Source organism: Oncorhynchus gorbuscha, unplaced genomic scaffold, assembly GCF_021184085.1.
Source record: "Oncorhynchus gorbuscha isolate QuinsamMale2020 ecotype Even-year unplaced genomic scaffold, OgorEven_v1.0 Un_scaffold_639, whole genome shotgun sequence".
Lineage (NCBI taxonomy): Eukaryota > Metazoa > Chordata > Actinopteri > Salmoniformes > Salmonidae > Oncorhynchus > Oncorhynchus gorbuscha.
This window is the reverse complement of record NW_025745748.1, coordinates 300,358-327,279: the sequence shown is the minus strand read 5'-3', so window position 1 is coordinate 327,279 and position 26,922 is coordinate 300,358. Positions and strand designations below refer to the sequence as shown.

General features: G+C 44.0%; 1 pseudogene; it reads right to left on the bottom strand.

Moving 5' to 3' along the window:
- The window catches only part of LOC124019613, a 42,485-nt pseudogene extending 16,967 nt beyond the window's left edge, over positions 1-25,518 (bottom strand).
- Between the last annotated feature and the right edge of the window lie 1,404 nt (positions 25,519-26,922).

The window sequence follows — 26,922 nt, the reverse complement described above, 5'->3', positions numbered from 1 at the left end:
TTATAACTCATAAAGGATAGGGGGGATACATTATAACTCATAAAGGATACATTATAACTCATATAGGATACATTATAACTCATAAAGGATACATTATAACTCATAAAGGATACATTATAACTCATAAAGGATACATTATAACTCATAAAGGATACATTATAACTCATAAAGGATAGGGGGGATACATTATAACTCATATAGGATACATTATAACTCATAAAGGATACATTATAACTCATAAAGGATACATTATAACTCATATAGGATACATTATAACTCATAAAGGATACATTATAACTCATAAAGGATACATTATAACTCATATAGGATACATTATAACTCATAAAGGATACATTATAACTCATATAGGATAGGGGGGGATACATTATAACTCATAAAGGATACATTATAACTCATATAGGATACATTATAACTCATAAAGGATACATTATAACTCATAAAGGATACATTATAACTCATAAAGGATAGGGGGGGATACATTATAACTCATAAAGGATACATTATAACTCATAAAGGATACATTATAACTCATAAAGGATACATTATAACTCATAAAGGATACATTATAACTCATAAAGGATACATTATAACTCATAAAGGATACATTATAACTCATAAAGGATACATTATAACTCATAAAGGATACATTATAACTCATAAAGGATACATTATAACTCATAAAGGATACATTATAACTCATAAAGGATACATTATAACTCATAAAGGATATAACTCATAAAGGATACATTATATACATTATAACTCATAAAGGATACATTATAACTCATAAAGGATAGGGGGGGATACATTATAACTCATAAAGGATAGGGGGGGATACATTATAACTCATAAAGGATACATTATAACTCATATAGGATACATTATAACTCATAAAGGATAGGGGGGATACATTATAACTCATAAAGGATACATTATAACTCATATAAGGATACATTATAACTCATAAACTCATATAGGGGGATACATTATAACTCATAAAGGATACATTATAACTCATAAAGGATACATTATAACTCATAAAGGATACATTATAACTCATAAAGGATACATTATAACTCATAAAGGATACATTATAACTCATAAAGGATACATTATAACTCATAAAGGATACATTATAACTCATATAGGATACATTATAACTCATATAGGATAGGGGGGATACATTATAACTCATATAGGATAGGGGGGATACATTATAACTCATATAGGATAGGGGGGATACATTATAACTCATATAGGATAGGGGGGATACATTATAACTCATAGGATACATTATAACTCATAAAGGATACATTATAACTCATAAAGGATACATTATAACTCATAAAGGATAGGGGGGGATACATTATAACTCATAAAGGATACATTATAACTCATAAAGGATACATTATAACTCATAAAGGATACATTATAACTCATAAAGGATACATTATAACTCATATAGGATACATTATAACTCATAAAGGATACATTATAACTCATATAGGATACATTATAACTCATATAGGATACATTATAACTCATAAAGGATAGGGGGGATACATTATAACTCATAAAGGATACATTATAACTCATATAGGATACATTATAACTCATAAAGGATACATTATAATTATAACTCATAAAGGATAGGGGGGATACATTATAACTCATATAGGATACATTATAACTCATAAAGAATACATTATAACTCATAAAGGATAGTGTGGTGTTGTGAGAGAAGATGGGAGGAGAGAGAAGAGGTTCTACTAACCGTTTCCTGTAGGCCTCGTCCAGCAACTCGATAGAGGAGTTCGTCATGGGAGTTTTGGCCTGTCTGATCAGCCAGTGCTTGTCCTGGAGAAGGTCATTATGGGACAGAGAGAGCACTAATTAACTGGTAGGTGTCTGGTGTGTTGAGAGGTCATTATGGGACAGACAGAGCACTAATTAACTGGTAGGTGTCTGTGGTGTGTTGAGGTCATTATGGTACAGACAGAGCACTAAGTAACTGGTAGGTGTCTGGTGTGTTGAGAGGTCAGACGTGGCCACCAGACAGTGGGAAAGGAGAGGGGATACCTAGTCTGAAAGCACTGAAATGTGTCTTCAGCATTTAACCCAACCCCTGAGGTGCGGAGGACTGCCTAAATCCACGTCAACGACATCAGCTCCCGTAAAGCATTATTGTTAGGGGTAACTGCCTTGCTCAAGAGAAGAACGTCTCGGGGGTTCGAACCAGAAACCTTTCGGTTACTGGCCCTACGTTAGGCTACACGTCACCCCTAAAACGGTAGAGAGGACGAAGAGACGTTCCCCCCTAAAACGGTAGAGAGAGGACGAAGAGACGTTCCCCCCTAAAACGGTAGAGAGAGGACGAAGAGACGTTCCCCCCTAAAACGGTAGAGAGAGGACGAAGAGACGTTCCCCCCTAAAACGGTAGAAAGAGGACGAAGAGACGTTCCCCCCTAAAACGGTAGAGAGAGGACGAAGAGACGTTCCCCCCTAAAACGGTAGAGAGAGGACGAAGAGACGTTCCCCCCTAAAACGGTAGAGAGAGGACGAAGAGACGTTCCCCCCTAAAACGGTAGAGAGGACGAAGAGACGTTCCCCCCTAAAACGGTAGAGAGGACGAAGAGATGCAGGCATTGAAGACTTGCACGGTGTTGGGGTAGTATTGTTGCTGTGGCGGTATGGGTGGTGTGGTGGTATGGGTGGTATGGGTGCTGTGGCGGTATGGGTGGTATGGGTGCTGTGGCGGTATGGGTGGTGTGGTGGTATGGGTGGTATGGGTGCTGTGGCGGTATGGGTGGTGTGGTATGGTTGCTTTGGTGGTATGGGTGGTATGGGTGGTGTGGCGGTATGGGTGGTATGGGTGCTGTGGCGGTATGGCGGTATGGGTGCTGTGGCGGTATGGGTGGTATGGGTGCTGTGGCGGTATGGGTGGTGTGGAGGTATGGGTGGTATGGGTGCTGCGGCGGTATGGGTGGTATGGGTGCTGTGGCGGTATGGGTGCTGGGTGCTGTGGCGGTATGGGTGGTATGGGTGCTGTGGCGGTATGGGTGGTATGGGTGCTGTGGCGGTATGGGTGGTATGGGTGCTGTGGCGGTATGGGTGGTATGGGTGCTGTGGTGGTATGGGTGCTGTGGCGGTATGGGTGGTATGGGTGCTGTGGCGGTATAGCGGTATGGGTGGTATGGGTGCTGTGGTGGTATGGACAACACCCTGTCGTTCTCAACCAACATCAAGGCGGTGGCCCGTTCCTGTAGGTTCATGCTCTACAACATCCGCAGAGTACGACCCTGCCTCACACAGGAAGCGGCGCAGGTCCTAATCCAGGCACTTGTCATCTCCCGTCTGGATTACTGCAACTCGCTGTTGGCTGGGCTCCCTGCCTGTGCCATTAAACCCCTTCAACTCATCCAGAACGCCGCAGCCCGTCTGGTGTTCAACCTTCCCAAGTTCTCTCACGTCACCCCGCTCCTCCGTTCTCTCCACTGGCTTCCAGTTGAAGCTCGCATCCGCTACAAGACCATGGTGCTTGCCTACGGAGCTGTGAGGGGAACGGCACCTCAGTACCTCCAGGCTCTGATCAGGCCCTACACCCAAACAAGGGCACTGCGTTCATCTACCTCTGGCCTGCTCGCCTCCCTACCACTGAGGAAGTACAGCTCCCGCTCAGCCCAGTCAAAACTGTTCGCTGCTCTGGCCCCCCAATGGTGGTATGGGTGGTATGGGTGCTGTGGTGGTATGGCGGTATGGGTGGTATGGGTGCTGTGGTGGTATGGCGGTATGGGTGCTGCGGTGGTATGGGTGGTGTGGTGTATGGGTGCTGCGGTGTGGTGTGGTATGGTGTCGTGTGGTATGGTTGGTGTGGTATGGTTGGTGTGGTATGGTTGGTGTGGTATGGTATGGTATGGTTGGTGTGGTGTGGTGTGGTTGGTGTGGTATGGTATGGTATGGTGTGGTTGGTGTGGTGTGGTGTGGTGTGGTTGGTGTGGTGTGGTATGGTTGGTATGGTTGGTGTATGGTATGGTTGTTGTGGTGTGGTGTGGTATGGTTGGTGTATGGTATGGTTGTTGTGGTGTGGTATGGTTGTTGTGGTGTGGTGTGGTATGGTGTGGTGTGGTATGGTTGGTGTGGTATGGTTGGTGTGGTGTGGTATGGTTGTTGTGGTGTGGTGTGGTATGGTTGTTGTGGTGTGGTGTGGTATGGTTGTTGTGGTGTGGTGTGGTATGGTTGTTGTGGTGTGGTGTGGTGTGGTGTGGTTGTTGTGGTGTGGTTGTTGTGGTGTGGTGTGGTGTGGTGTGGTTGTTGTGGTGTGGTGTGGTGTGGTGTGGTTGTTGTGGTGTGGTGTGGTGTGGTGTGGTGTGGTGTGGTTGTTGTGGTGTGGTGTGGTGTGGTGTGGTGTGGTTGTTGTGGTGTGGTGTGGTGTGGTGTGGTGTGGTGTGGTGTGGTGTGGTTGTTGTGGTGTGGTGTGGTTGTTGTGGTGTGGTGTGGTTGTTGTGGTGTGGTGTGGTTGTTGTGGTGTGGTGTGGTTGTTGTGGTGTGGTGTGGTTGTTGTGGTGTGGTGTGGTTGTTGTGGTGTGGTGTGGTTGTTGTGGTGTGGTGTGGTTGTTGTGGTGTGGTGTGGTTGTTGTGGTGTGGTGTGGTTGTTGTGGTGTGGTGTGGTTGTTGTGGTGTGGTGTGGTGTGGTTGTGGTGTGGTGTGGTGTGGTGTTGTGGTGTGGTGTGGTGTTGTGGTGTGGTTGTTGTGGTGTGGTTGTTGTGGTGTGGTTGTTGTGGTGTGGTTGTTGTGGTGTGGTTGTTGTGGTTGTTGTGGTGTGGTTGTTGTGGATGGTGTGGTCGGTGTGGTTGGTGTATGGTGTGGTATGGTTGTTGTGGTGTGGTGTAGTTGGTGTGGTGTGGTTTGGTTGGTGTGGTGTGGTTGGTGTGGTGTGGTATGGTTGGTGTATGGTGTGGTGTGGTTGTTGTGGTGTGGTATGGTGTGGTTGGTGTATGGTGTGGTATGGTTGTTATGGTGTGGTGTGGTTGGTGTGGTGTGGTTGGTGTGGTGTGGTTGGTGTGGTGTGGTTGGTGTGGTTGGTGTGGTGTGGTGTGGTTGTTGTGGTGTGGTTGTTGTGGTTGTTTCCATGTTTGGAGCCTACCTTCCCATGGACGTTGAAGTTGGGGTCTCGAGGGGCCTTGAGGTCCTTGAAGCGGTCCTGGTACTGCGGGGCGGGGGTCCAGGGGCGTGGGGGGCGGGGGTCGAAACCATCATGAAAAACGGACGGTAGTTAGACTTATACTGGAGGAAGTCTAGAGACATGTTGGTCTGGAGAGGACAGAGAGAGGTAGTTAGACTGGAGGAAGTCTAGAGAGGACAGAGACAGAGGTGGTTAGACTGGAGGAAGTCTAGAGAGGACAGAGACAGATGTAGTTAGACTGGTGTTGATCCCAGACTGATGCTGTAGTGATCACACCAGGAGTTAGTGGACAGAGATAGAGGTGGTTAGACAGGGTATTCTCTGTGTCCTTCAGTAGGACTACTAGCAGATCTTCTTACCAGTACGTCTGTCAGGTAGTCTTCACTGTAGTTCCCTCCATGCTTCTTAGGCTTCCCATTCACAGACAGTGTGTAGTTGTAGTACCGAGAGTTCCTCTCCTGAATAGAACACAGACAGTGTAGTATCTAGAGTTCCTCTCCTGAATAGAACACAGACAGTGTAGTACCGAGAGTTCCTCTCCTGAATACAACACAGATAGTGTAGGTCCTAGAGTTCCTCTCCTGAATAGAACACAGACAGTGTAGTACCTAGAGTTCCTCTCCTGAATACAACAGACAGTGTAGGTCCTAGAGTTCCTCTCCTGAATAGAACACAGACGGTGTAGTACTGAGAGTTCCTCTCCTGAATAGAACACAGACAGTGTAGGTCCTAGAGTTCCTCTCCTGAATAGAACACAGACAGTGTAGGTCCTAGAGTTCCTCTCCTGAATAGAACACAGACAGTGTATCTATGTCACTACAGTATTTAAACATTAAATGAATAAGTGAAGGAGATAAAGTTGACTGTCGTGTTTCTAGATTCAGTAGACCACAGAGGAGATAAAGTTGACTGTCGTATTTCTAGATTCAGTAGACCACAGAGGAGATAAAGTTGACTGTCGTGTTTCTAGATTCAGTAGACCACAGAGGAGATAAAGTTGACTGTCGTGTTTCTAGATTCAGTAGACCACAGAGGAGATGAAGTTGACTGTAGTGTTTCTAGATTCAGTAGACACAGAGGAGATGAAGTTGACTGTCGTGTTTCTAGATTCAGTAGACCACAGAGGAGATGAAGTTGACTGTCGTGTTTCTAGATTCAGTAGACCACAGAGGAGATAAAGTTGACTGTCGTGTTTCTGCCAGAACATTCTCAACTTCCCCCAGATCCTGACCTTTAGTGACCTCTAACCTCAGTTACCCTTGCAGATATAGTAAACAAGGTATGTGTCTACAATCTTTGATTGATGTGATTTTCCTTCCCAGAGGAAGAACCAGGCCAGAGCGAGCAGCAGACGCAGCACCGTTGATTAATGATTGAGTCAGGAATAAGTCTCTAGGGCAAAGTGGACCATTAGATTAGACTCACTAGACTGCTGAGGTGACGTGTTGTTCTCACCAGAGTCTAGACTGATGTTGACGTTAGTAATATGGTGTATAAATGTAGTCTCACCAGTCCGACCCAGTAGTCCCATCCCAGAGGAACGTGCTCCACTCCTCCTGCATCTGGGTTCCCATACTGAAACAGAGTCAGAGAGACAGAAGTGAGTCAGTTTCCATACTGAAACAGAGACAGAACTAGAGTCAGTTCCCATACTGAAACAGAGTCAGAGAGACAGAACGAGAGACAGTTTCCATACTGAAACAGAGAGACAGTTTCCATACTGAAACAGAGAGCCAGTTTCCATACTAAACCACACGTATAGCCAGCCAGTTTCCATACTAAACCACAGGTATAGCCAGCCAGTTTCCATACTTAAACCACACGTATAGCCAGCCAGTTTCCATACTAAACCACACGTATAGCCAGCCAGTTTCCATACTAAACCACACGTATAGCCAGCCAGTTTCCATACCAAACCACACGTATAGCCAGCCAGTTTCCATACCAAACCACACGTAAGCCAGCCAGTTTCCATACTAAACCACACGTATAGCCAGCCAGTTTCCATACTAAACCACACGTATAGCCAGCCAGTTTCCATACTAAACCACACGTATAGCCAGCCAGTTTCCATACTAAACCACAGAGGTATAGCCAGCCAGTTTCCATACTAAACCACACGTATAGCCAGCCAGTTTCCATACTAAACCACACGTATAGCCAGCCAGTTTCCATACTAAACCACACGTATAGCCAGCCAGTTTCCATACTAAACCACACGTATAGCCAGCCAGTTTCCATACTAAACCACACGTATAGCCAGCCAGTTTCCATACTAAACCACACGTATAGCCAGCCAGTTTCCATACTAAACCACACGTATAGCCAGCCAGTTTCCATACTAAACCACACGTATAGCCAGCCAGTTTCCATACTAAACCACATGTATAGCCAGCCAGTTTCCATACTAAACCACACGTATAGCCAGCCAGTTTCCATACTAAACCACACGTATAGCCAGCCAGTTTCCATACTAAACCACTGGAATAGCCAGTTTCCATACTAAGCCACATGTATAGCCAGCCAGTTTCCATACTAAACCACTGGAATAGCCAGTTTCCATACTAAATCACATGTATAGCCAGCCAGTTTCCATACTAAATCACATGTATAGCCAGTTTCCACACTAAACCACATGTATAGCCAGCCAGTTTCCATACTAAACCACATGTATAGCCAGCCAGTTTCCATACTAAACCACATGTATAGCCAGTTTCCATACTAAACCACATGTATAGCCAGTTTCCATACTAAACCACATGTATAGCCAGTTTCCATACTAAACCACATGTATAGCCAGTTTCCATACTAAACCACATGTATAGCCAGTTTCCATACTAAACCACATGTATAGCCAGTTTCCATACTAAACCACATGTATAGCCAGTTTCCATACTAAACCACATGTATAGCCAGTTTCCATACTAAACCACACGTATAGCCAGCCAGTTTCCATACTAAACCACACGTATAGCCAGCCAGTTTCCATACTAAACCACATGTATAGCCAGCCAGTTTCCATACTAAACCACACGTATAGCCAGCCAGTTTCCATACTAAACCACATGTATAGCCAGTTTCCATACTAAACCACACGTATAGCCAGCCAGTTTCCATACTAAACCACACGTATAGCCAGCCAGTTTCCATACTAAACCACATGTATAGCCAGTTTCCATACTAAACCACATGTATAGCCAGCCAGTTTCCATACTAAACCACATGTATAGCCAGCCAGTTTCCATACTAAACCACATGTATAGCCAGCCAGTTTCCATACTAAACCACACGTATAGCCAGCCAGTTTCCATACTAAACCACACGTATAGCCAGCCAGTTTCCATACTAAACCACACGTATAGCCAGCCAGTTTCCATACTAAACCACACGTATAGCCAGCCAGTTTCCATACTAAACCACATGTATAGCCAGTTTCCATACTAAACCACATGTATAGCCAGCCAGTTTCCATACTAAACCACATGTATAGCCAGCCAGTTTCCATACTAAACCACATGTATAGCCAGCCAGTTTCCATACTAAACCACATGTATAGCCAGTTTCCATACTAAACCACATGTATAGCCAGCCAGTTTCCATACTAAACCACATGTATAGCCAGCCAGTTTCCATACTAAACCACATGTATAGCCAGCCAGTTTCCATACTAAACCACATGTATAGCCAGCCAGTTTCCATACTAAACCACATGTATAGCCAGCCAGTTTCCATACTAAACCACATGTATAGCCAGCCAGTTTCCATACTAAACCACACGTATAGCCAGCCAGTTTCCATACTAAACCACACGTATAGCCAGTCAGTTTCCATACTAAACCACACGTATAGCCAGTCAGTTTCCATACTAAACCACACGTATAGCCAGTCAGTTTCCATACTAAACCACATGTATAGCCAGCCAGTTTCCATACTAAACCACACGTATAGCCAGCCAGTTTCCATACTAAACCACATGTATAGCCAGCCAGTTTCCATACTAAACCACACGTATAGCCAGCCAGTTTCCATACTAAACCACATGTATAGCCAGCCAGTTTCCATACTAAACCACACGTATAGCCAGCCAGTTTCCATACTAAACCACATGTATAGCCAGTTTCCATACTAAACCACACGTATAGCCAGCCAGTTTCCATACTAAACCACACGTATAGCCAGCCAGTTTCCATACTAAACCACATGTATAGCCAGTTTCCATACTAAACCACATGTATAGCCAGCCAGTTTCCATACTAAACCACATGTATAGCCAGCCAGTTTCCATACTAAACCACATGTATAGCCAGCCAGTTTCCATACTAAACCACACGTATAGCCAGCCAGTTTCCATACTAAACCACACGTATAGCCAGCCAGTTTCCATACTAAACCACACGTATAGCCAGCCAGTTTCCATACTAAACCACACGTATAGCCAGCCAGTTTCCATACTAAACCACATGTATAGCCAGCCAGTTTCCATACTAAACCACATGTATAGCCAGCCAGTTTCCATACTAAACCACATGTATAGCCAGCCAGTTTCCATACTAAACCACATGTATAGCCAGCCAGTTTCCATACTAAACCACATGTATAGCCAGCCAGTTTCCATACTAAACCACATGTATAGCCAGCCAGTTTCCATACTAAACCACATGTATAGCCAGCCAGTTTCCATACTAAACCACATGTATAGCCAGCCAGTTTCCATACTAAACCACATGTATAGCCAGCCAGTTTCCATACTAAACCACACGTATAGCCAGCCAGTTTCCATACTAAACCACATGTATAGCCAGCCAGTTTCCATACTAAACCACACGTATAGCCAGTTTCCATACTAAACCACATGTATAGCCAGCCAGTTTCCATACTAAACCACATGTATAGCCAGCCAGTTTCCATACTAAACCACATGTATAGCCAGCCAGTTTCCATACTAAACCACATGTATAGCCAGCCAGTTTCCATACTAAACCACATGTATAGCCAGCCAGTTTCCATACTAAACCACATGTATAGCCAGCCAGTTTCCATACTAAACCACATGTATAGCCAGCCAGTTTCCATACTAAACCACATGTATAGCCAGCCAGTTTCCATACTAAACCACATGTATAGCCAGCCAGTTTCCATACTAAACCACACGTATAGCCAGCCAGTTTCCATACTAAACCACATGTATAGCCAGCCAGTTTCCATACTAAACCACATGTATAGCCAGCCAGTTTCCATACTAAACCACATGTATAGCCAGCCAGTTTCCATACTAAACCACATGTATAGCCAGCCAGTTTCCATACTAAACCACATGTATAGCCAGCCAGTTTCCATACTAAACCACATGTATAGCCAGCCAGTTTCCATACTAAACCACATGTATAGCCAGCCAGTTTCCATACTAAACCACATGTATAGCCAGTTTCCATACTAAACCACATGTATAGCCAGCCAGTTTCCATACTAAACCACATGTATAGCCAGTTTCCATACTAAACCACATGTATAGCCAGTTTCAATACTAAACCACATGTATAGCCAGTTTCCATACTAAACCACACGTATAGCCAGCCAGTTTCCATACTAAACCACATGTATAGCCAGTTTCAATACTAAACCACATGTATAGGGTTAGGGTTGACTCCATGGTAAGGGTTAGTTCACATTGTGTGTGACCCAGTGGTTAGGGTTAGGAACAGACAGAGTTAGGGTTAGGGTTGACTCAGTGGTAAGGGTTAGGGTTAGGGTTGACTCAGTGGTGTAACCTACATACATGACATGATGCTGTCTAGCGTAACCTACATACATGACAGGACATGATGCTGTCTAGTGTAACCTACATGCATGACATGATGCTGTCTAGTATAACCTACATACATGACAGGACATGATGCTGTCTAGTGTAACCTACATACATGACAGGGCATGATGCTGTCTAGTGTAACCTACATACATGATGCTGTCTAGTGTAACCTACATACAGGACATGATGCTCTCTAGTGTAACCTACATACAGGACATGATGCTCTCTAGTGTAACCTACATACATGACAGGGCATGATGCTGTCTAGTGTAACCTACATATATGACAGGACATGATGCTGTCTAGTGTAACCTACATACATGACATGATGCTGTCCAGTGTTACCTACATACATGACATGATGCTGTCTAGTGTAACCTACATACATGACATGACATGATGCTGTCTAGTGTAACCTACATACATGATGACATGATGCTGTCTAGTGTAACCTACATACATGATGCATGTGCTGTCTAGTGTAACCTACATACATGATGCTGTCTAGTGTAACCTACATACATGATGCTGTCTAGTGTAACCTACATACATGATGCTGTCTAGTGTAACCTACATACATGATGCTGTCTAGTGTAACCTACATACATGATGCTGTCTAGTGTAACCTACATACATGATGCTGTCTAGTGTAACCTACATACATGATGCTGTCTAGTGTAACCTACATACAGGACATGACGCTCTCTAGTGTAACCTACATACATGACATGATGCTGTCTAGTGTAACCTACATACATGACATGATGCTGTCTAGTGTAACCTACATACATGACAGGACATGATGCTCTCTAGTGTAACCTACATACATGACAGGGCATGATGCTCTCTAGTGTAACCTACATACATGACAGGACATGATGCTGTCTAGTGTAACCTACATACATGACAGGACATGATGCTGTCTAGTATAACCTACATACATGACAGGACATGATGCTGTCTAGTGTAACCTACATACATGATGCATGATTATGCTGTTATGCTAGTGTAACCTACATACAGGACATGATTATGCTGTCTAGTGTAACCTACATACAGGACAGGACATGATGCTGTTTAGTGTAACCTACATACATGACAGGACATGATGCTGTCTAGTGTAACCTACATACATGACATGATGCTCTCTAGTGTAACCTACATACATGACATGCTGTCTAGTGTAACCTACATACATGACAGGACATGATGCTGTCTAGTGTAACCTACATATATGACAGGACATGATGCTGTCTAGTGTAACCTACATACATGACAGGACATGATGCTGTCTAGTGTAACCTACATACATGACAGGACATGATGCTGTCTAGTGTAACCTACATACATGACATGATGCTGTCTAGTGTAACCTACATACATGACATGACATGATGCTGTCTAGTGTAACCTACATACATGACATGACATGATGCTGTCTAGTGTAACCTACATACATGATGCTGTCTAGTGTAACCTACATACATGATGCTGTCTAGTGTAACCTACATACATGATGCTGTCTAGTGTAACCTACATACATGATGCTGTCTAGTGTAACCTACATACATGATGCTGTCTAGTGTAACCTACATACATGATGCTGTCTAGTGTAACCTACATACATGATGCTGTCTAGTGTAACCTACATACAGATGCTGTCTAGTGTAACCTACATACATGACATGATGCTGTCTAGTGTAACCTACATACATGACATGATGCTGTCTAGTGTAACCTACATACATGACATGATGCTGTCTAGTGTAACCTACATACATGACAGGACATGATGCTCTCTAGTGTAACCTACATACATGACAGGGCATGATGCTCTCTAGTGTAACCTACATACATGACAGGACATGATGCTGTCTAGTGTAACCTACATACATGACAGGACATGATGCTGTCTAGTATAACCTACATACATGACAGGACATGATGCTGTCTAGTGTAACCTACATACATGACATGATTATGCTGTCTAGTGTAACCTACATACAGGACATGATTATGCTGTCTAGTGTAACCTACATACAGGACAGGACATGATGCTGTTTAGTGTAACCTACATACATGACAGGACATGATGCTGTCTAGTGTAACCTACATACATGACATGATGCTCTCTAGTGTAACCTACATACATGACAGGACATGATGCTGTCTAGTGTAACCTACATACATGACAGGACATGATGCTGTCTAGTGTAACCTACATACATGACAGGACATGATGCTGTCTAGTGTAACCTACATACATGACATGATGCTGTCTAGTATAACCTACATACATGACATGATGCTGTCTAGTGTAACCTACATACATGACATGATGCTCTCTAGTGTAACCTACATACATGACATGACATGATGATGCTGTCTAGTGTAACCTACATACATGACAGGACATGATGCTGCTGTCTAGTGTAACCTACATACATGACAGGACATGATGATGCTGTCTAGTGTAACCTACATACATGACAGGACATGATGCTGTCTAGTGTAACCTACATACATGACATGATGCTGTCTAGTGTAACCTACATACATGACATGATGCTGTCTAGTGTAACCTACATACATGACATGATGCTGTCTAGTGTAACCTACATGACATGATGCTGTCTAGTGTAACCTACATACATGACATGATGCTGTCTAGTGTAACCTACATACATGACATGATGCTGTCTAGTGTAACCTACATACATGACATGATGCTGTCTAGTGTAACCTACATACATGACATGATGCTGTCTAGTGTAACCTACATACATGACAGGACATGATGCTCTCTAGTGTAACCTACATACATGACAGGGCATGATGCTCTCTAGTGTAACCTACATACATGACAGGACATGATGCTGTCTAGTGTAACCTACATACATGACAGGACATGATGCTGTCTAGTATAACCTACATACATGACAGGACATGATGCTGTCTAGTGTAACCTACATACATGACATGATTATGCTGTCTAGTGTAACCTACATACAGGACATGATTATGCTGTCTAGTGTAACCTACATACAGGACAGGACATGATGCTGTTTAGTGTAACCTACATACATGACAGGACATGATGCTGTCTAGTGTAACCTACATACATGACATGATGCTCTCTAGTGTAACCTACATACATGACATGCTGTCTAGTGTAACCTACATACATGACAGGACATGATGCTGTCTAGTGTAACCTACATACATGACAGGACATGATGCTGTCTAGTGTAACCTACATACATGACAGGACATGATGCTGTCTAGTGTAACCTACATACATGACATGATGCTGTCCAGTGTAACCTACATACATGACATGATGCTGTCTAGTGTAACCTACATACATGACATGACATGATGCTGTCTAGTGTAACCTACATACATGACATGACATGATGCTGTCTAGTGTAACCTACATACATGACATGACATGATGCTGTCTAGTGTAACCTACATACATGACAGTGTAACCTACATGATGCTGTCTAGTGTAACCTACATACATGATGTTGTCTAGTGTAACCTACATACATGATGCTGTCTAGTGTAACCTACATACATGATGCTGTCTAGTGTAACCTACATGATGCTGTCTAGTGTAACCTACATACAGGAACATGACATGATGCTGTCTAGTGTAACCTACATGTAACCTACATGACATGATGCTGTCTAGTGTAACCTACATACATGACATGATGCTGTCTAGTGTAACCTACATACATGACAGGACATGATGCTGTCTAGTGTAACCTACATACATGACAGGACATGATGCTCTCTAGTGTAACCTACATACATGACAGGACATGATGCTGTCTAGTGTAACCTACATACATGACAGGACATGATGCTGTCTAGTATAACCTACATACATGACAGGACATGATGCTGTCTAGTGTAACCTACATACATGACATGATTATGCTGTCTAGTGTAACCTACATACAGGACATGATTATGCTGTCTAGTGTAACCTACATACAGGACAGGACATGATGCTGTTTAGTGTAACCTACATACATGACAGGACATGATGCTGTCTAGTGTAACCTACATACATGACATGATGCTCTCTAGTGTAACCTACATACATGACAGGACATGATGCTCTCTAGTGTAACCTACATACATGACAGGACATGATGATGCTGTCTAGTGTAACCTACATACATGACAGGACATGATGATGCTGTCTAGTGTAACCTACATACATGACATGATGCTGTCTAGTATAACCTACATACATGACATGATGCTGTCTAGTGTAACCTACATACAGGACATGATGCTCTCTAGTGTAACCTACATACATGACAGGACATGATGATGCTGTCTAGTGTAACCTACATACATGACAGGACATGATGATGCTGTCTAGTGTAACCTACATACATGACAGGACATGATGATGCTGTCTAGTGTAACCTACATACATGACAGGACATGATGCTGTCTAGTGTAACCTACATACATGACAGGACATGATGCTGTCTAGTGTAACCTACATACATGACATGATGCTGTCTAGTGTAACCTACATACATGACATGATGCTGTCTAGTGTAACCTACATACATGACATGATGCTGTCTAGTGTAACCTACATACATGACATGATGCTGTCTAGTGTAACCTACATACATGACATGATGCTGTCTAGTGTAACCTACATACATGACATGATGCTGTCTAGTGTAACCTACATACATGACATGATGCTGTCTAGTGTAACCTACATACATGACAGGACATGATGCTGTCTAGTGTAACCTACATACATGACAGGACATGATGCTGTCTAGTGTAACCTACATACATGACAGGACATGATGCTGTCTAGTGTAACCTACATACATGACAGGACATGATGCTCTCTAGTGTAACCTACATACATGACATGATGCTGTCTAGTGTAACCTACATACATGACATGATGCTGTCTAGTATAAACTACATACATGACAGGACATGATGCTGTCTAGTGTAACCTACATACATGACATGATGCTGTCTAGTGTAACCTACATACATGACAGGGCATGATGCTCTCTAGTGTAACCTACATACATGACAGGACATGATGCTGTCTAGTGTAACCTACATACATGACATGATGCTGTCTAGTGTAACCTACATACATGACAGGGCATGATGCTGTCTAGTGTAACCTACATACATGACAGGACATGATGCTGTCTAGTGTAACCTACATACATGACATGATGCTGTCTAGTATAACCTACATACATGACAGGACACGTGAAGATGCTGTGTGTGGTATGGTTGTGGCATACTGTCATATTGCTTAAGACTTGTCCAAAGTAAATGTTGTTTTTGAATTGAACAACCTGGTTGAGGTGCTTCCCAGTGTAGAAGGTCTGGGTTAGGGGTAGAGTTGGGTTAGGGGTAGAGTTGGGTTAGGGGTAGAGTTGGGTTAGGGGTAGAGTTGGGTTAGTGGGTAGAGTTGGGTTAGGGGTAGAGTTGGGTTAGGGGTAGAGTTGGGTTAGTGGTAGAGTTGGGTTAGTGGTAGAGTTGGGTTAGTGGTAGAGTTGGGTTAGTGGTAGAGTTGGGTTAGTGGTAGAGTTGGGTTAGTGGTAGAGTTGGGTTAGTGGTAGAGTTGGGTTAGTGGTAGAGTTGGGTTAGTGGTAGAGTTGGGTTAGTGGTAGAGTTGGGTTAGTGGTAGAGTTGGGTTAGTGGTAGAGTTGGGTTAGTGGTAGAGTTGGGTTAGTGGTAGAGTTGGGTTAGTGGTAGAGTTGGGTTAGTGGTAGAGTTGGGTTAGTGGTAGAGTTGGGTTAGTGGTAGAGTTGGGTTAGTGGTAGAGTTGGGTTAGTGGTAGAGTTGGGTGGTAGAGTTAGGGGTAGAGTTGGGTTAGTGGTAGAGTTGGGTTAGTGGTAGAGTTGGGTTAGTGGTAGAGTTGGGTTAGTGGTAGAGTTGGGTTAGTGGTAGAGTTGGGTTAGTGGTAGAGTTGGGTTAGTGGTAGAGTTGGGTTAGTGGTAGAGTTGGGTTAGTGGTAGAGTTGGGTTAGTGGTAGAGTTGGGTTAGTGGTAGAGTTGGGTTAGTGGTAGAGTTGGGTTAGTGGTAGAGTTGGGTTAGTGGTAGAGTTGGGTTAGTGGTAGAGTTGGGTTAGTGGTAGAGTTGGGTTAGTGGTAGAGTTGGGTTAGTGGTAGAGTTGGGTTAGTGGTAGAGTTGGGTTAGTGGTAGAGTTGGGTTAGTGGTAGAGTTGGGTTAGTGGTAGAGTTGGGTTAGTGGTAGAGTTGGGTTAGTGGTAGAGTTGGGTTAGTGGTAGAGTTGGGTTAGTGGTAGAGTTGGGTTAGTGGTAGAGTTGGGTTAGTGGTAGAGTTGGGTTAGTGGTAGAGTTGGGTTAGTGGTAGAGTTGGTGAGGTATATTTACCTGGTTGAGGTACTTCCCAGCGAAGAAGGTCTGGTAACCAGCGTAGGCCTGCAGTAGAGCAGGGAAGGTCTTGGGCTCCTGGGTCTTCTGCCAGGCCGTGCTGCTGCAGTTCCCCACCAGAGTGTTGTTGATCACATGGTGGTTATGAGGATACTTTCCTGTTAGGATGCTGGCTCTGCTGGGACAGCACAGCGGGCTGGCTACAAACTGGGGTAACCACAACAACATACTCCCATCAGCATGTCTCCTGGTGCAGTGCAACTACACTCATTCATCTCCCATCCTGCCCCTGAAACCCTCATCATGCATTCATCTCCCATCCTAAAACCCTCATCATGCATTCATCTCCCATCCTGAAACCCTCATCATGCATTAATCTCCCATCCTGCCCCTGAAACCCTCATCATGCATTCATCTCCCACCCTGAAACCCTCATGCATTCATCTCCCACCCTGAAACCCTCATGCATTCATCTCCCATCCTGAAACCCTCATCATGCATTCATCTCCCATCCTGAAACCCTCATCATGCATTCATCTCCCACCCTGAAACCCTCATCATGCATTCATCTCCCATCCTGCCCCTGAAACCCTCATCATGCATTCATCTCCCATCCTGAAACCCTCATCATGCATTCATCTCCCATCCTGCCCCTGAAACCCTCATCATGCATTCATCTCCCATCCTGAAACCCTCATCATGCATTCATCTCCCATCCTGAAACCCTCATCATGCATTCATCTCCCATCCTGCCCCTGAAACCCTCATCATGCATTCATCTCCCATCCTGCCCCTGAAACCCTCATCATGCATTCATCTCCCACCCTGAAACCCTCATCATGCATTCATCTCCCATCCTGAAACCCTCATGCATTCATCTCCCACCCTGAAACCCTCATGCATTCATCTCCCACCCTGAAACCCTCATGCATTCATCTCCCACCCTGAAACCCTCATGCATTCATCTCCCACCCTGAAACCCTCATGCATTCATCTCCCATCCTGAAACCCTCATCATGCATTCATCTCCCACCCTGAAACCCTCATCATGCATTCATCTCCCATCCTGAAACCCTCATCATGCATTCATCTCCCATCCTGAAACCCTCATCATGCATTCATCTCCCATCCTGAAACCCTCATCATGCATTCATCTCCCATCCTGAAACCCTCATCATGCATTAATCTCCCATCCTGCCCCTGAAACCCTCATCATGCATTCCTCCCATCCTGAACCAGGATACTCACAGCGTTGGAGACCAACCCCTAACAGGATACTTACAGCGTTGGAGACCAACCCCTAACCCCTAACCCTGAGGATACTCACAGCGTTGGAGACCAACCCCTAACCCCTAACAGGATACTCACAGCGTTGGAGACCAACCCTAACCCCTAACCAGGATACTCACAGCGTTGGAGACCAACCCCTAACAGGATACTCACAGCGTTGGAGACCAACCCCTAACCCCTAACAGGATACTCACAGCGTTGGAGACCAACCCTAACCCCTAACCAGGATACTCACAGCGTTGGAGACCAACCCCTAACCCCTAACCCTGAACAGGATACTCACAGCGTTGGAGACCAGCCCCTAACAGGATACTCACAGCGTTGGAGACCAACCCCTAACAGGATACTCACAGCGTTGGAGACCAACCCCTAACAGGATACTCACAGCGTTGGAGACCAACCCCTAACCCTGAACAGGATACTCACAGCGTTGTAGACCAACCCCTAACCCTGAACAGGATACTCACAGCGTTGGAGACTAACACCTAACAGGATACTCACAGCGTTGGAGACCAACCCCTAACCCCTAACCCTGACCAGGATACTCACAGCGTTGTAGACCAACCCCTAACCCTGAACAGGATACTTACAGCGTTGGAGACCAACCCTAACCCCTAACCAGGATACTCACAGCGTTGGAGACCAACCCCTAACCCCTAACCCTGAACAGGATACTCACAGCGTTGGAGACCAACCCCTAACAGGATACTCACAGCGTTGGAGACCAACCCCTAACAGGATACTCACAGCGTTGGAGACCAACCCCTAACAGGATACTCACAGCATTGGAGACCAACCCCTAACCCCTAACAGGATACTCACAGCGTTGGAGACCAACCCCTAACAGGATACTCACAGCGTTGGAGACCAACCCCTAACCCTGAACAGGATACTCACAGCATTGGAGACCAACCCCTAACCCCTAACAGGATACTCACAGCGTTGGAGACCAACCCCTAACAGGATACTCACAGCGTTGGAGACCAACCCCTAACCCCTAACAGGATACTCACAGCATTGGAGACCAACACTAACCCCTAACAGGATACTCACAGCGTTGGAGACCAACACTAACCCCTAACAGGATACTCACAGCGTTGGAGACCAACCCCTAACAGGATACTCACAGCATTGGAGACCAACCCCTAACCCCTAACAGGATACTCACAGCGTTGGAGACCAACACCTAACCGGATACTCACAGCGTTGGAGACCAACCCCTAACAGGATACTCACAGCGTTGGAGACCAACCCTAACCCTGAACAGGATACTCACAGCGTTGGAGACCAACCCCTAACCCTGAACAGGATACTCACAGCATTGGAGACCAACCCCTAACCCCTAACAGGATACTCACAGCGTTGGAGACCAACCCCTAACAGGATACTCACAGCGTTGGAGACCAACCCCTAACCCCTAACAGGATACTCACAGCATTGGAGACCAACACTAACCCCTAACAGGATACTCACAGCGTTGGAGACCAACACTAACCCCTAACAGGATACTCACAGCGTTGGAGACCAACCCCTAACAGGATACTCACAGCGTTGGAGACCAACCCCTAACCCCTAACAGGATACTCACAGCATTGGAGACCAACTAACCCCTAACAGGATACTCACAGCGTTGGAGACCAACACTAACCCCTAACAGGATACTCACAGCGTTGGAGACCAACCCCCCTAACAGGATACTCACAGCATTGGAGACCAACCCCTAACCCCTAACAGGATACTCACAGCGTTGGAGACCAACCCCTAACAGGATACTCACAGCGTTGGAGACCAACCCCTAACAGGATACTCACAGCGTTGGAGACCAACCCCTAACCCCTAACAGGATACTCACAGCGTTGGAGACCAACACTAACCCCTAACAGGATACTCACAGCGTTGGAGACCAACCCCTAACAGGATACTCACAGCATTGGAGACCAACCCCTAACCCCTAACAGGATACTCACAGCGTTGGAGACCAACCCTAACCCCTAACAGGATACTCACAGCGTTGGAGACCAACCCCTAACCCTAACAGGATACTCACAGCGTTGGAGACCAACCCCTAACCCTGAACAGGATACTCACAGCATTGGAGACCAACCCCTAACCCCTAACAGGATACTCACAGCGTTGGAGACCAACCCCTAACAGGATACTCACAGTGTTGGAGACCAACCCCTAACCCCTAACAGGATACTCACAGCGTTGGAGACCAACCCCTAACCCCTAACAGGATACTCACAGCGTTGGAGACCAACCCCTAACCCCTAACAGGATACTCACAGCGTTGGAGACCAACCCCTAACCCCTAACAGGATACTCACAGCGTTGGAGACCAACCCCTACAGGATACTCACAGCATTGGAGACCAACCCCCCCTAACAGGATACTCACAGCATTGGAGAACCAACCCCTAACAGGATACTCACAGCGTTGGAGACCAACCCCTAACCCCTAACAGGATACTCACAGCGTTGGAGACCAACCCCTAACCCCTAACAGGATACTCACAGCGTTGGAGACCAACCCCTAACAGGATACTCACAGCATTGGAGACCAACCCCTAACCCCTAACAGGATAGTCACAGCGTTGGAGACCAACCCCTAACCCCTAACAGGATACTCACAGCGTTGGAGACCAACCCCTAACCCCTAACAGGATACTCACAGCGTTGGAGACCAACCCCTAACCCCTAACAGGATACTCACAGCGTTGGAGACCAACCCCTAACCCCTAACAGGATACTCACAGCGTTGGAGACCAACCCCTAACCCCTAACCCCTAACAGGATACTTACAGCGGTGGAGACCAACCCCTAACCCCTAACAGGATACTCACAGCGTTGGAGACCAACCCCTAACCCCTAACAGGATACTCACAGCGTTGGAGACCAACCCCTAACCCCTAACAGGATACTCACAGCGTTGGAGACCAACCCCTAACCCCTAACCCCTAACCCTGACCAGGATACTCACAGCGTTGGTAAAGGTGATCCCTGCTTCACCAATCAGTTTCTTGGTCTTGCTCAGTGGGGTCTGAAGAAACACAATGCGGGTTTTAGAATGGATGTCCCATCTGTCATCAACCTCAGCTCACAGACACACCTGTTCTGGTACCTTATTTCACACTGATCTGTCATCAACCTCAGCTCACAGACACACCTGTTCTGGTACCTTATTTCACACTGATCTGTCATCAACCTCAGCTCACAGACACACCTGTTCTGGTACCTTATTTCACACTGATCTGTCATCAACCTCAGCTCACAGACACACCTGTTCTGGTACCTTATTTCACACTGATCTGTCATCAACCTCAGCTCACAGACACACCTGTTCTGGTACCTTATTTCACACTGATCTGTCATCAACCTCAGCTCACAGACACACCTGTTCTGGTACCTTATTTCACACTGATCTGTCATCAACCTCAGCTCACAGACACACCTGTTCTGGTAACTTATTTCACACTGATCTGTCATCAACATCTGGCGGTTCTAAACTTTACAATAATAACATCTGAAAAATGTACCTGGATTACAGCATCATAAGATTCTCCTGGCCAGACTTCTAGTTTACCTACTGAGCATACTGAACTAGTTCAGACTGGCTGCCAATTACCTGGACTGTGAGAGCAGGGTTCTGCTAAATAATAAGGTGAGAATAGAACCTACTGAAAACATGTCTGCCTTGGGATTTAGGCTAGTTTAGAGAGGAGGAACTGATCACGGGTTTATGAAGGGCCCAGTCCATCAGCTTTAGCTATTGCTGTAGTCGTATGTAATCAAGACTCTCAGAAGTAGGATTGCTGATCAGGGATCAGGTCCATGTAATATTATCCATTATGGAAGAACATCTAAACTGATCAGGGATCAGGTTCCCCCCTGTCCATGTAATATTATCCATTATGGAAGAACATAAACTGATCAGGGATCAGGTCCCCCCCCCGTCCATGTAATATTATCCATTATGGAAGAACACAAACTGATCAGGGATCAGGTTCCCCCCCGTCCATGTAATATTATCCATTATGGAAGAACATCTAAACTGATCAGGGATCAGGTTCCCCCCCCGTCCATGTAATATTATCCATTATGGAAGAACACATAAAACTGATCAGGGATCAGGTTCCCCCGTCCATGTAATATTATCCATTATGGAAGAACACATAAACTGATCAGGGATCAGGTCCCCCCCGTCCATGTAATATTATCCATTATGGAAGAACACATAAACTGATCAGGGATCAGGTCCCCCCCGTCCATGTAATATTATCCATTATGGAAGAACACATAAACTGATCAGGGATCAGGTTCCCCCCTGTCCATGTAATATTATCCATTATGGAAGAACACATAAACTGATCAGGGATCAGGTTCCCCCCCGTCCATGTAATATTATCCATTATGGAAGAACATCTAAACTGATCAGATCAGGGATCCATTATGGAAGAACATCTAAACTGATCCCCCCATGTCCATGACACATAATAGTTCTGTATGGTGAGATCGGGACATGATTAGGCAGGCATAGATAACCTAGCAGGTCATGATCAACTTTTGCAAAACAACAACATACCCTCAACATAGCTAATATTATCCATTTATTTATTTATCTAACTCCATAACCCTTAACTAAAAGGTCAACCCTGGTCCCAGCCCCAGTTCCAACCTAACGTTATTCTTCAAACACACCACCAATATATTCAAACATTTAAACTGATTTACCATGTCCCCCAATATATTAAACTACTGTTTTAACACTGATTTATCATGTTCCCCCAATATATTAAACTATGTTTAAACTGATTTCCATTAATATATTAAACTACTAAACTGATTTACCATGCCCCCCCGTCCATGTAATATATTAAAGAACTATGTTTTAAACTGATTTCCCCATCCATGCCCCCAATATATTAAACTACTGTTTTAAGATTTACCATGCCCCATATATTAAACTACTGTTGGATTACCATGCCCCCAATATATTAGGGATTTACATGTTCCCCCCCCATATATTAAACTACTGTTTTAAACTGATTTACCATGCCATTAATATAAAACTACTGTTTTAAACTGATTTACCATGCCCCCCACGTATATTAAACTACTGTTTTAAACTGATTTACCATGCCCCCAATATATTAAACTACTGTTTAAACTGATTTACCTAGAATATATTAAACTACTGTTTTAAACTGATTTGACCATGCCCCCAATATATTAAACTACTGTTTTAAACTGATTTAGATCGGGGACAATATATTAAACTACTGTTTTGAACTGATTTACCATGCCCCAATATATTAACTTTTTAAAATTTACCATGCCCAACAATATACCCTCAACATATTGGGCTATAAACTGATTTACCATGCCCCCAATATATTAAACTACTTTTCTAACTGATTTACCATGCCCCCTAATATATTAAACTAAAACTGATTTACCATGCCCCCAATATATTAAACTACTGTTTTAAACTGTTTACAACCCCAATATATTAAACTACTGTTTTCAAACACACCACCAATATATTAAACTACTGTTTTAAACTGATTTACCATGCCCCCAATATATTAAACTACTGTTTTAAACTGATTTACCATGCCCCCAATATATTAAACTACTGTTTTAAACTGATTTACCATGCCCCCAATATATTAAACTACTGTTTTAAACTGATTTACCATGCCCCCAATATATTAAACTACTGTTTTAAACTGATTTACCATGCCCCCAATATATTAAACTACTGTTTTAAACTGATTTACCATGCCCCCAATATATTAAACTACTGTTTTAAACTGATTTACCATGCCCCCAATATATTAAACTACTGTTTTAAACTGATTTACCATGCCCCCAATATATTAAACTACTGTTTTAAACTGATTTACCATGCCCCCAATATATTAAACTACTGTTTTAAACTGATTTACCATGCCCCCAATATATTAAACTACTGTTTTAAACTGATTTACCATGCCCCCAATATATTAAACTACTGTTTTAAACTGATTTACCATGCCCCCAATATATTAAACTACTGTTTTAAACTGATTTACCATGCCCCCAATATATTAAACTACTGTTTTAAACTGATTTACCATGCCCCCAATATATTAAACTACTGTTTTAAACTGATTTACCATGCCCCCAATATATTAAACTACTGTTTTAAACTGATTTACCATGCCCCCAATATATTAAACTACTGTTTTAAACTGATTTACCATGCCCCCAATATATTAAACTACTGTTTTAAACTGATTTACCATGCCCCCAATATATTAAACTACTGTTTTAAACTGATTTACCATGCCCCCAATATATTAAACTACTGTTTTAAACTGATTTACCATGCCCCCAATATATTAAACTACTGTTTTAAACTGATTTACCATGCCCCCAATATATTAAACTACTGTTTTAAACTGATTTACCATGCCCCCAATATATTAAACTAATGTTTTAAACGGATTTACCATGCCCCCAATAACGACGTCCAGGTCATCGGTGAGGATCAAAACAACGTTGGGTCTGTGATAGCACTCGGCAACGACACAGCAGCGGTTATTCAACAGCAAGGTGACGCAGATTAAGAGACGATTCAATAACGTTGGCAGATTTAACCGAATCGAGGTCATTTTTCACCGTGAAATTAAAGACGGCGTCTTCTCGCTGCGACTCCTAAATTGATAAAAGCGTGAAACGTAGTTAGGAAAATGCTCCTGTGACCGGGGGGGTTAGAATGACTCCGTTGTAAAGTACGCACGAATAAGTAAGCGCTTTCGGGTCACGGATTTGTATAGACCTTCAGAATAAGAGTCAAATCGAGCTTTATTTATACAGCACATTTCAGACAGAATGCAACGCAGTGGAGTACCATAGTATGAGTCATATTACCCATAAAACCTAGTGGTCAAACAAGGAAATAGTTCCAGTCATTTTTCCATCATTCATTTTTCCCATAAGAGATTTTAGAAACATGTAAAATAATGTCTGTTTTGATAACAGTGTAAATCTCTAGGACAAATGGCATATATTATTATTATATATTGACAAGGTGACTTGCGGATGTCGCAGGGTTAAATGCAAAACTCTTTTCGGTTGAGTTCATTCAGTTGTTCAACTGACTAGGTATCCTCTTCCCCTTTCCCTTCTAATTAACTAGATCATCATATTGATGGTTAGAAAAGCCTTTTACACATTTAAATCAACATTTCCAACAGCATGCTGGGGTTTCAAACAGCAATTAACTTTGTAAACTATTACAGCCCAGGCTTCAATCATATCTGTCTAAATCAGGGTTGAATATTTTCCCGGTATTTTACAAATGGTCCATCCTGAGAATAAATCACTTTTCTCGCTGGTTAACCCGGCCAAAACCGAACACTCAGACATCATTACAGATATATAGCCAGGGACACACTCCATCACTCAGACATCATTACAGATAGCCAGGGACACGCTCCAACACTCAGACATCATTACAGATAGCCAGGGACACGCTCCAACACTCAGACATCATTACAGATAGCCAGGGACACGCTCCATCACTCAGACATCATTACAGATAGATAGCCAGGGACACACTCCATCACTCAGACATCATTACAGATAGCCAGGGGCATGCTCCAACACTCAGACATCATTACAGATAGATAGCCAGGGACACACTCCAACACTCAGACATCATTACAGATAGCCAGGGGCATGCTCCAAAACTCAGACATCATTACAGATAGCCAGGGGCATGCTAGGATAGCCAGGGGCAGTAGGGACCAGGGATGTTCTCTGTTTAGTGAGTCCTCCAGATCAGAGGCAGTAGGGATGACCAGGGATGTTCTCTGTTTAGTGAGTCCACCAGATCAGAGGCAGTAGGGACGACCAGGGATGTTCTCTGTTTAGTGAGTCCTCCAGATCAGAGGCAGTAGGGGCGACCAGGGATGTTCTCTGTTTAGTGAGTCCTCCAGATCAGAGGCAGTAGGGATGACCAGGGATGTTCTCTGTTTAGTGAGTCCTCCAGATCAGAGACAGTAGGGATGACCAGGGATGTTCTCTGTTTAGTGAGTCCTCCAGATCAGAGGCAGTAGGGATGACCTGGGATATTCTGTTTCTGTGAGTCCTCCAGATCAGAGGCAGTAGGGACGACCGGGGATATTCTGTTTCGTGAGTCCTCCAGATCAGAGGCAGTAGG